This window comes from Aotus nancymaae, unplaced genomic scaffold (genome assembly GCF_030222135.1).
Source record: "Aotus nancymaae isolate 86718 unplaced genomic scaffold, 86718_ANA_hifiasm-v0.15.2.pri h1tg000193l, whole genome shotgun sequence".
Classification (NCBI taxonomy): Eukaryota; Metazoa; Chordata; class Mammalia; order Primates; family Aotidae; genus Aotus; species Aotus nancymaae.
The window spans coordinates 1,210,001-1,217,458 of NW_026988608.1; the positions used below are offsets into that span (position 1 = coordinate 1,210,001).

The window sequence follows — 7,458 nt, forward strand, 5'->3', positions numbered from 1 at the left end:
ATCACCATCACCATCATCACCAGCACCACCATCTCCATATCACCATCACCACCACCACCATCTCCATATCACCATCACCATCATCACCACCACCACCATCTCCATATCACCATCACTGTTATCAGCACCGTCATCACCATCACAGTTATCACCACCACCATGACTACCATTGTCACCATCACCCCTACCACTCTTATGATACTTGTCTAGCTGGGCCGTCAGTGGGATCCTCAGGCACACCTGAGGCCCTGTGCTATGCTCAGGCCAAGTGGGAGGAGCAAACTCTGTGCCTCCATCATCACCATGACCATTACGCTGGTATCTGGCTGAGGCCCGTGGTGTAGAAGAGCCAGGCAGCGGAGTGGCTCCCAGGTGGCTCTCATTCCTCCCCAGGTAGAGGGAGCAGGCAGGCAGCACCCCTGTGGCTCCTCCGGTCCTGGGACAGAGCGCTGCCCCCACACTGAGGGCTCTCCCCAGCCTCTCCACTCTCCGGCCTCCTGGCCACACGGAGGAGCTGGTGCAGTTGAGAGGGTGAGTGTGGTGCGTGTGGGGCCAGCTTCCAACAGTGACAACGGGGACCTGAGCCCAGCTGCCCCCATGGTCCGGCTGGGACCTGAGGAAGTCTGACCAGGCCTCCCTGAGGACACCTGAACTCTGCGTCAGGACTCAGGTCCCAGGGCCCACACCGGGTTATGCGCTGTGTCCCGAGACCTGGACGGAGTGCATGGGGCTGAACGGCACCTGTCCTGGCCGGCTGCCCACAGACGTTTGTGGGCTTGGCCCTCCCGTGGTGCGCTCACTTGGGGTGCAGGACTCAGGGAGCCCCCACAGAGGAGCTGAGCCAGGCTTCCCTGGGGGCACCGGCAGGGCCAGAGTTGTGGCCAATTGCTTTCTCAGCCTGAGACGTTGCCCTGCAGTGCCCACCCTGTTGCCATAGCCGGGCCTGGGACCCCCAGGTCTGAGCAGCCGCTTCCCTCCGTGAGAGCCCCCCCACCCACCGCCCCTGCAGGCAGCTCCGCAGGGGCGCCTCCCCTCCCTCTCCTCCTCCCCCTCTTCTCCCCTCTCCTCCTCCCCCTCTTCCCCCTTCTCTTCCTCCCCCTCCCCCTCCTCCTCCCCCTTCTTGCCTTCTTTTTCACTGTACCTGGCCTTGGGGCGCCACCTGCAGGCGACCTCCGCTCACAGGAGGCTGGGCCTGCGTCCTGGACCTCCAGGGCTGGTGATGCCCATCATCAGGTCCACAGGCCACACGGCCTGTGACCTGCTGGAGGTGTGTGCCAACCACATTCACGTTTGCCAAGCGTCAGCTCCCTGCTGCGGCTGCTGCTCTCTCCAAGCCACGGGCCTGCGGCCACTCCAGACCATCTGCCTTCTGCGGCTCAGTTCGTGCCCCTGGGGGTTCTCAGGCCTGGCTTGGGGCTCTTGCCTCCCTTTCTCCTTCCCAAGACAGCTGGGCAGAAAAATGAGAAGTCCCAGAAGCTCAGGATGCCCTGATCTGAAAGTCAGCGTAGGTGGTACTCACTCAGCAGCTAAGAAAGGAAAAGAGAACAGCAGAGCAGGAGCCAGGGGAGCGGACCCCCCCCCAGACACCCCAAATGCAGGGAGATTGTGGTCTCCTGTGCAGACACCCCAAATTCACCAGGGTGAAAGGGACCGCTGCTCAGATACCCCAAATCCACCAGGGGGAGGGGGACCTCTCGCCCGGACACCCCAAATCTACAAGAGGTTACAGGACCCGGAGCAGGGACTCGCTGGCTGTAGAACCCACTCCCGCGCAGATGGGCTGAGTCACAGGGGGCTCCTGGGCTTCCAGCACCATCCCCTCCCAGCCCGTAAGCACCTTCCAAACAGGGTCCGAGTGGTGGCCTCTGTGCAAGCTCCTCCACCCTGCCCAGCAGAAATGACCCAGCACATCCTGGGGCAGGCAGGCTTTCCCAGTCCTCTTGAAATGGGGCCTCTCACAGAGTGAGATCGGGGTGTAGGGGGTGAGAGAGGGCACGTGACCACGGGAGGGTGACGTGGGAAATGAGGGCATGGAGGCAGCCTCTGGAAGACAGGCTGGAAGGAGGACAGGGATTGCCACCTCGGGCCCTCCCGGAGGACAGATGGCCGGCTCGTCCCTGCCTCCACCACACCTTCCAGCTGCCGCCTCTGCCGGGAGCCCCGTCCTCCCCACAGAATATGTGGCCTCTCCCCAGGCCCTTGTCGTGAAAACTCCTTGACCCACAGGACTTCGATGCCACGGCAGCATCAAGGCTGGCTGTGCTCAGAGCCCTGAGGTCAACACAGGGTGAAGTCTTCCTGTGTCGCAGCAAAAACAGTGACTGGTGGTTTCCACTAAAAGGTGGGCAGAGTCTTGGCAGGTTCATAAAAACAAAAGGACTCAGGGGACCCCACTGGAATCCCCCAGACAAGAGTCAGACAAGTGAGCCCCCAAGAAGAGAAGCAGAGCACCCAGAGGGGTCTTCACGCCCCGAACAGCGTCCCGTCCACGTGCCGGCGGCGACGAGCCGGCCACACCAAAGCCCAGTCTAGGAGAGGCCACACGGACAAGGGAGGGGCGAGACAGGGAAGCGGAGGCAGGTGAGAGGGCCTGATGGACGCTGGCCGAGTGGGGGGCTCTGACAGATGCCGGCCGAAGCTCTCAAGGCTGCGCAGCCAGGCCGGAGAGAAAGGACGCGCAGAGCGTCTCCAGAAAGGCAACAGAAACCAGTCACAAAGCTGAGAAAACACGCCCGCCCTTCAGAAACAAAATTCTTCCCTTAACACAAAAGCCAAAAGGGAAATGAAAAACAAAACTGTAGACTATCAACAAACAACAATACAAACTGTGTGTCCTGGCTGACGTATTACTCCTAGCAACATCCGCGATCTTCCACATGCAGGTTATAAACCGGAAAGGACGAGGGCAAACCAGCCGCCGAAGAAGTTTTTAAAAGCAATGAATAACCCTACGGAAACTGTGGGCCGAGGGCGAGCAAAGCGGCAAAACTCGGTGACTCACACAGTGCTGGGGTTCCATGGAGAAGCAGCGAGTGGAGGACTACGGGGTTCCCTACGGGGGCCAGGGCTGGGTCCTGGGGGGGCAGGGGACTGGGGGGGGCGGGGGACTGGGAGGGCGGGGTCCTGGGAGGGTGAAGTGTTGAAAGGGTGAGGTCCTGGGAGGGTGGGCAACTGGGAGGGTAGGGTCCTAGGGGGGTGGGGTCCTGGAGCAACAGGCTTTGGGTTTCATGGGGCCTCGGGAAGGAAGTCAGGAGCACATGGGCCAGGAGCTAGAGTGAGTTGTTGGCCCCACATGGTGGGTGCACCTCATTCTTCCTGCCTCCCACAAAAAGCAAGCCACGGGCATCCACATCCCAGGCCTGGAGGTGCCAGGACATGGGCAGTGGAGCTCGTGCACATGTTGCCCATGGAGCTGGTGTCTGCAGCACTGACCGGAAAGCAGGGAGGGGCCCTGACACACCGCCCATGGCTGGCAGCCAGGCCTGACCCAAGGAGCCCCAGAGAATCATCTCCCATCTAAAGGTGCCAATTCCCAAGGAAAGGCACTTCAGTCAGACAGACTTGTGCCAAAGAGATGGCACCGGCAGCGCCAGCCAGAGCTCCAAGGAGACCCCTGCACGGCACACCCCACATGAGACTTCCAGAGCTGAGAAATAAAGGGCTTCCCAACGAAACATCAGCAAACACACCGACACGGAGGATGTGAATGTCGCATCCAAAGGAAAAGTGTGCAAGAGGAAGCAGAAAAAAAGCCACAAACGCTGAGCAAAGGAAAGCCGTGAAGAGAGGATGGCTCAGGGAGGCAGCCAGAACTGAACAGTCCATAACAGGGCCCCTGAATGACAGAGGGGAGCAGGTGGAGGAGAGGCTGCTATTTTTGAAAGAAGAAAAGCAAACAGCTTTCCCTACGTGGAGGAAGAGCTGCACCCACAGCCCGGGTGCTCCTGACCTCCTGGTGTAGCTGAAGAGAAGGACCTGAACTCAAAAGCAGTGGGCAAATCCCACAGCCTCCAGACACACAGGAGCTGCCGCCACAGGAGACAGAATCCTGCCGACCCCACTGCACCTCCACAGGCCTGGGAGCAAAAGACAGAGCAGTAACGTTGACTCAGAGACGAGGATGAGACTCAGCGCTTCTGGATCCAGCCCAGGATGGCTCACGGCATCCAGGCCAGAGAAGGGGGTGGCAGATGAAGGGCCAGGAGAAAGGCTGCCCACGCTCCCCACCGGAGGAAGCTGCGGGAGGGGCTGAGGGAGCTCTAAGAAGAAGCAAATGGAATAGAAGCCTGGAGCTCAGCAGGAAGGAACGGCGGGCAGTGGGGTCCAGGGACAGGAGTCGGGCAGCGCAGGGACGTGCTCCATCCCGACTCTTGGAATGCACCATCTGGAACGGAAGCTCAACTAAGAGGGCAGATCGAGACCCAAAGACCCTCTACACAGCTGAGGCTTGGGGCAGGAGGCAGGCTGTGGCCGCTGCCTGCCATTCCAGAGACCTGGGTTGCCCTGGGACTCACCTTCCCCAGGAGAATACGGAGGAACTGGGGCACACCAGGGTAGGCCCAAGTCTTCAGAAGGCCTGGACACTCCCACTCTGCACTTCCAGAGCCCTGAGCCTCCATGGAGGAAGGCCGGGCGCCCTGCTAGAGACCCCAGGGAGGGACCATGGGAGCCAGAGACATCCTGGGAAAGAAAGTTCCAGTGATCCCAGCATCCCATCTGAGTCCAACCTTCCAGCCACCTGGCCAGAGCGCCAGGCATGTGAGGGCACCACCTGGCACCGCCCTGCACGTCTCAGCTCAGCCGGGCCATGAGATTGCTGGTGCCCCGCAGACGGCCCGAGGACGGGAGAGCCGCCCTGCTGAGCCCGGCCAACCCAAAGCATTCCGAGAGATCAGGGGGAGGCTGCTGTTTTTAGCCACTAAGTGGTCACACAGCAACAGGTAACTGAGACAGGTGGAGAGAAACAGGACATGAGGGCGTTCAAAGGCCTCAGCCGAGGCAGGGGAGAAAACCCTGGGGCTGAGAGGAAAATAATTGCTATTTAATTTTCAAAAATCAATAGAGAAATATCTGTCTGGTTATGAGAGAAGCTGGGGGAATGTAACTACTGATAGAACGGAACTGGAACTGCAGGTTAACAAGAACAACGGAATGAAGAGACCTGATCGCAGACGGAAGAGTGCAAGGGCGTGCGTCACCACATTAAATGCGAATGACCCGGAATTTTCTATTAGCTCTATTTTTTTAACACAACGTAACAGGCGTGGAGTTTTTCCAATACGCTGTTTTAAGAAACATAATTAAAGCACAGCGATTCTTTTAAAAAGATTGCGGTGAATGAAGTGTGACCTCTGGGCATGTGAGCGATGACCTCCTGCTCCTGTAGCCACCGGGGAAGGCCAGACGTGGGAGTCGCAGGGCGCGTGTGAGGCTGCGAGCCGGGGCAGCCTTGGGGGCCTCGAGGGGGACCGGAGCTGCTGCATCCAGCCTGCGCAGGCTGAGGCCCCGGGCAGGGTCTAGAGCGTCAGAAGCACAGTTAGTCCCCAGGATATTTTCCGGGCCTGGTACCAGCACAGGAAGCTGAGGGGCTGTTCTGAAGACAGGGTGAAATCTCAGGGGTTCGCAGCAAGCCTAGGACAGGTCTCACCTCAGCCCGCCAAAAGCAGAGTCCGGCCAGATGTCACCGAAGCTGCAACCCAGGCTCCACCCAGCACAAGCCTTGCCGGGACGAAGGTGATAAAACCCGTGCCCGTCTATCTGCTTAACAGAGGAAAGGGCCAGTCCTCTTGGGGAAAGCAGCACGGTCCCTAGTCTCCGTGCTTTGTTTAGAGTCGACCCTGGAACACTGTGGGGTTCACGGCACGCTGAAGCCCCATGCAGCTGGAAATCCACATACTGCTTCTGACCCGCCAGAATGTCCTACTAATGGCCTAGCATGGACAGGAAGCCTCCCGGTGACACTAACATTCAATTAGCACGTATTTTGTATGTTATATGCATCATATACCGTCCTTTTACGGTAAGTAACAAAAAAAAGAAAATGTCACGAACCATCAGGAAGAGAAAATCTATTTCCTAATCACTCAGTGTAAGTGGCTCCTCTTGAAGGCCTTTGTCCTCGTCCTCCTCAGGGTGACTGGGCCGAGGAGCAGGAGCAGGAGGAGGAGCTGGTCCCGTGTCTCAGGGGTGGCAGAGGCAGAAGACGGGGAGGAGGAAGGAAGGGGAGGCAGGAGGGGCAGGCGCACGCAGTGTAACTTGACAGAAATCCATGTAATTTCTGTCTGACTTTGCGCTTCTATTTCTCTAAACTGTCTCTGTGCGGTCCCAATCCTCCTTCCAGCTCGTGCTTCAGTTTCTGTGCCTGCGTCACGGATGGGCCCAGGTCCTGAAAGAGGGCAAAGGCAGCCTGAACGACGGGAAGGCTCCTGCCAGGGTCCTGGGCCAGCTTCCCTCCCGGCATCGCTTCGTCCACGTCTTCCTCCTCGTCGCCCGGCCTGGAAGCACTCACCTCCGTCAGGCTCTTCTGTTCACTGCTCTGGTGCGGTGTCTGTTAGCTCTTGAATTTCTCCAAGACTCGTATGTTGAACCTCTTCATCTTTTTTGCTGTCTCCACAACTTCTTTGATATATAATAAACGTACGCCAGGCACGGTGGCTCACACCTGTAATTCTAGCACTTTGGGAGGCCGAGGCGGGCAGACCACAAGGTCAAGAGTTCAAGATCAGCCTGGCCAATATGGTGAAACCCCTCTCTACTGGAAATACAAAAAATTAGCTGGGCGTGGTGGCAGGTGCCTGTAATCCCAGCTACTCGGGAGGCTGAGGCGGGAGAATGGTTTAAACACCGGAGTTGGAGGTTGCAGGGAGCCGAGACTGCAATGGTGCACTCCAGCCTGGGTGACTAAGTGAGACTGTTTTGAGAAAAAAATAAAATAAAGCCAGGCTGGGTGCAGTGGCTCCCGCCTGTAATCCCAGCACTTTGGGAAGCTAAGGTGGGCAGATCACGAGGTCAGGAGATCAAGACCATGCTGGCTAACACAGTGAAACCCCATCTCTACTAAAAATACAAAAGATCAGCTGTGCGTGGTGGCACGTGCCTGTAGTCCCAGCTACGCTGGAGGCTGAGGCAGGAGAATCACTCGAACCTGGGAGTTGGAGGTTGCAGTGAGCCGAGATTGTGCCACTGCACTCCAGCCTGAACAACAAGAGTGAGATTGTCTTTAAATAAAAATAATAAAAAAGTACAGATTTTGGGGGTACATGTGATAATATGACACACTCGTATAACGTGTGAAGATCAAGCGAGGGTAACTGGGATGACTGCAGGCGTGCGCCACCACGGCCATTTAAAATATGTGTCTTTTTACTGTGATACACGATGTGCTGAAGACATGAACTGCTCATGCAGAGACGATCAGCAGCACACAGTGTTTTAAGCAGATCCTTGAAATGCTTGGGC

At 57.8% G+C, this 7,458-nt stretch overlaps 1 protein-coding gene across 1 annotated transcript in view; it reads right to left on the bottom strand.

Annotated features, from left to right (window-relative positions):
* Positions 1–6,069, bottom strand: part of PWWP2B (PWWP domain containing 2B) — a 58,777-nt gene extending 52,708 nt beyond the window's left edge. The window contains exons 1-2 of the mRNA XM_064371832.1: positions 6,052–6,069; positions 1,142–1,492 (exon numbers count right to left, since the gene is read on the bottom strand). The gene's annotated coding sequence lies outside the window, so the exon portion shown is untranslated. The remainder of the gene's footprint in view (positions 1–1,141; positions 1,493–6,051) is intronic.
* Positions 6,070–7,458: the final 1,389 nt, after the last annotated feature.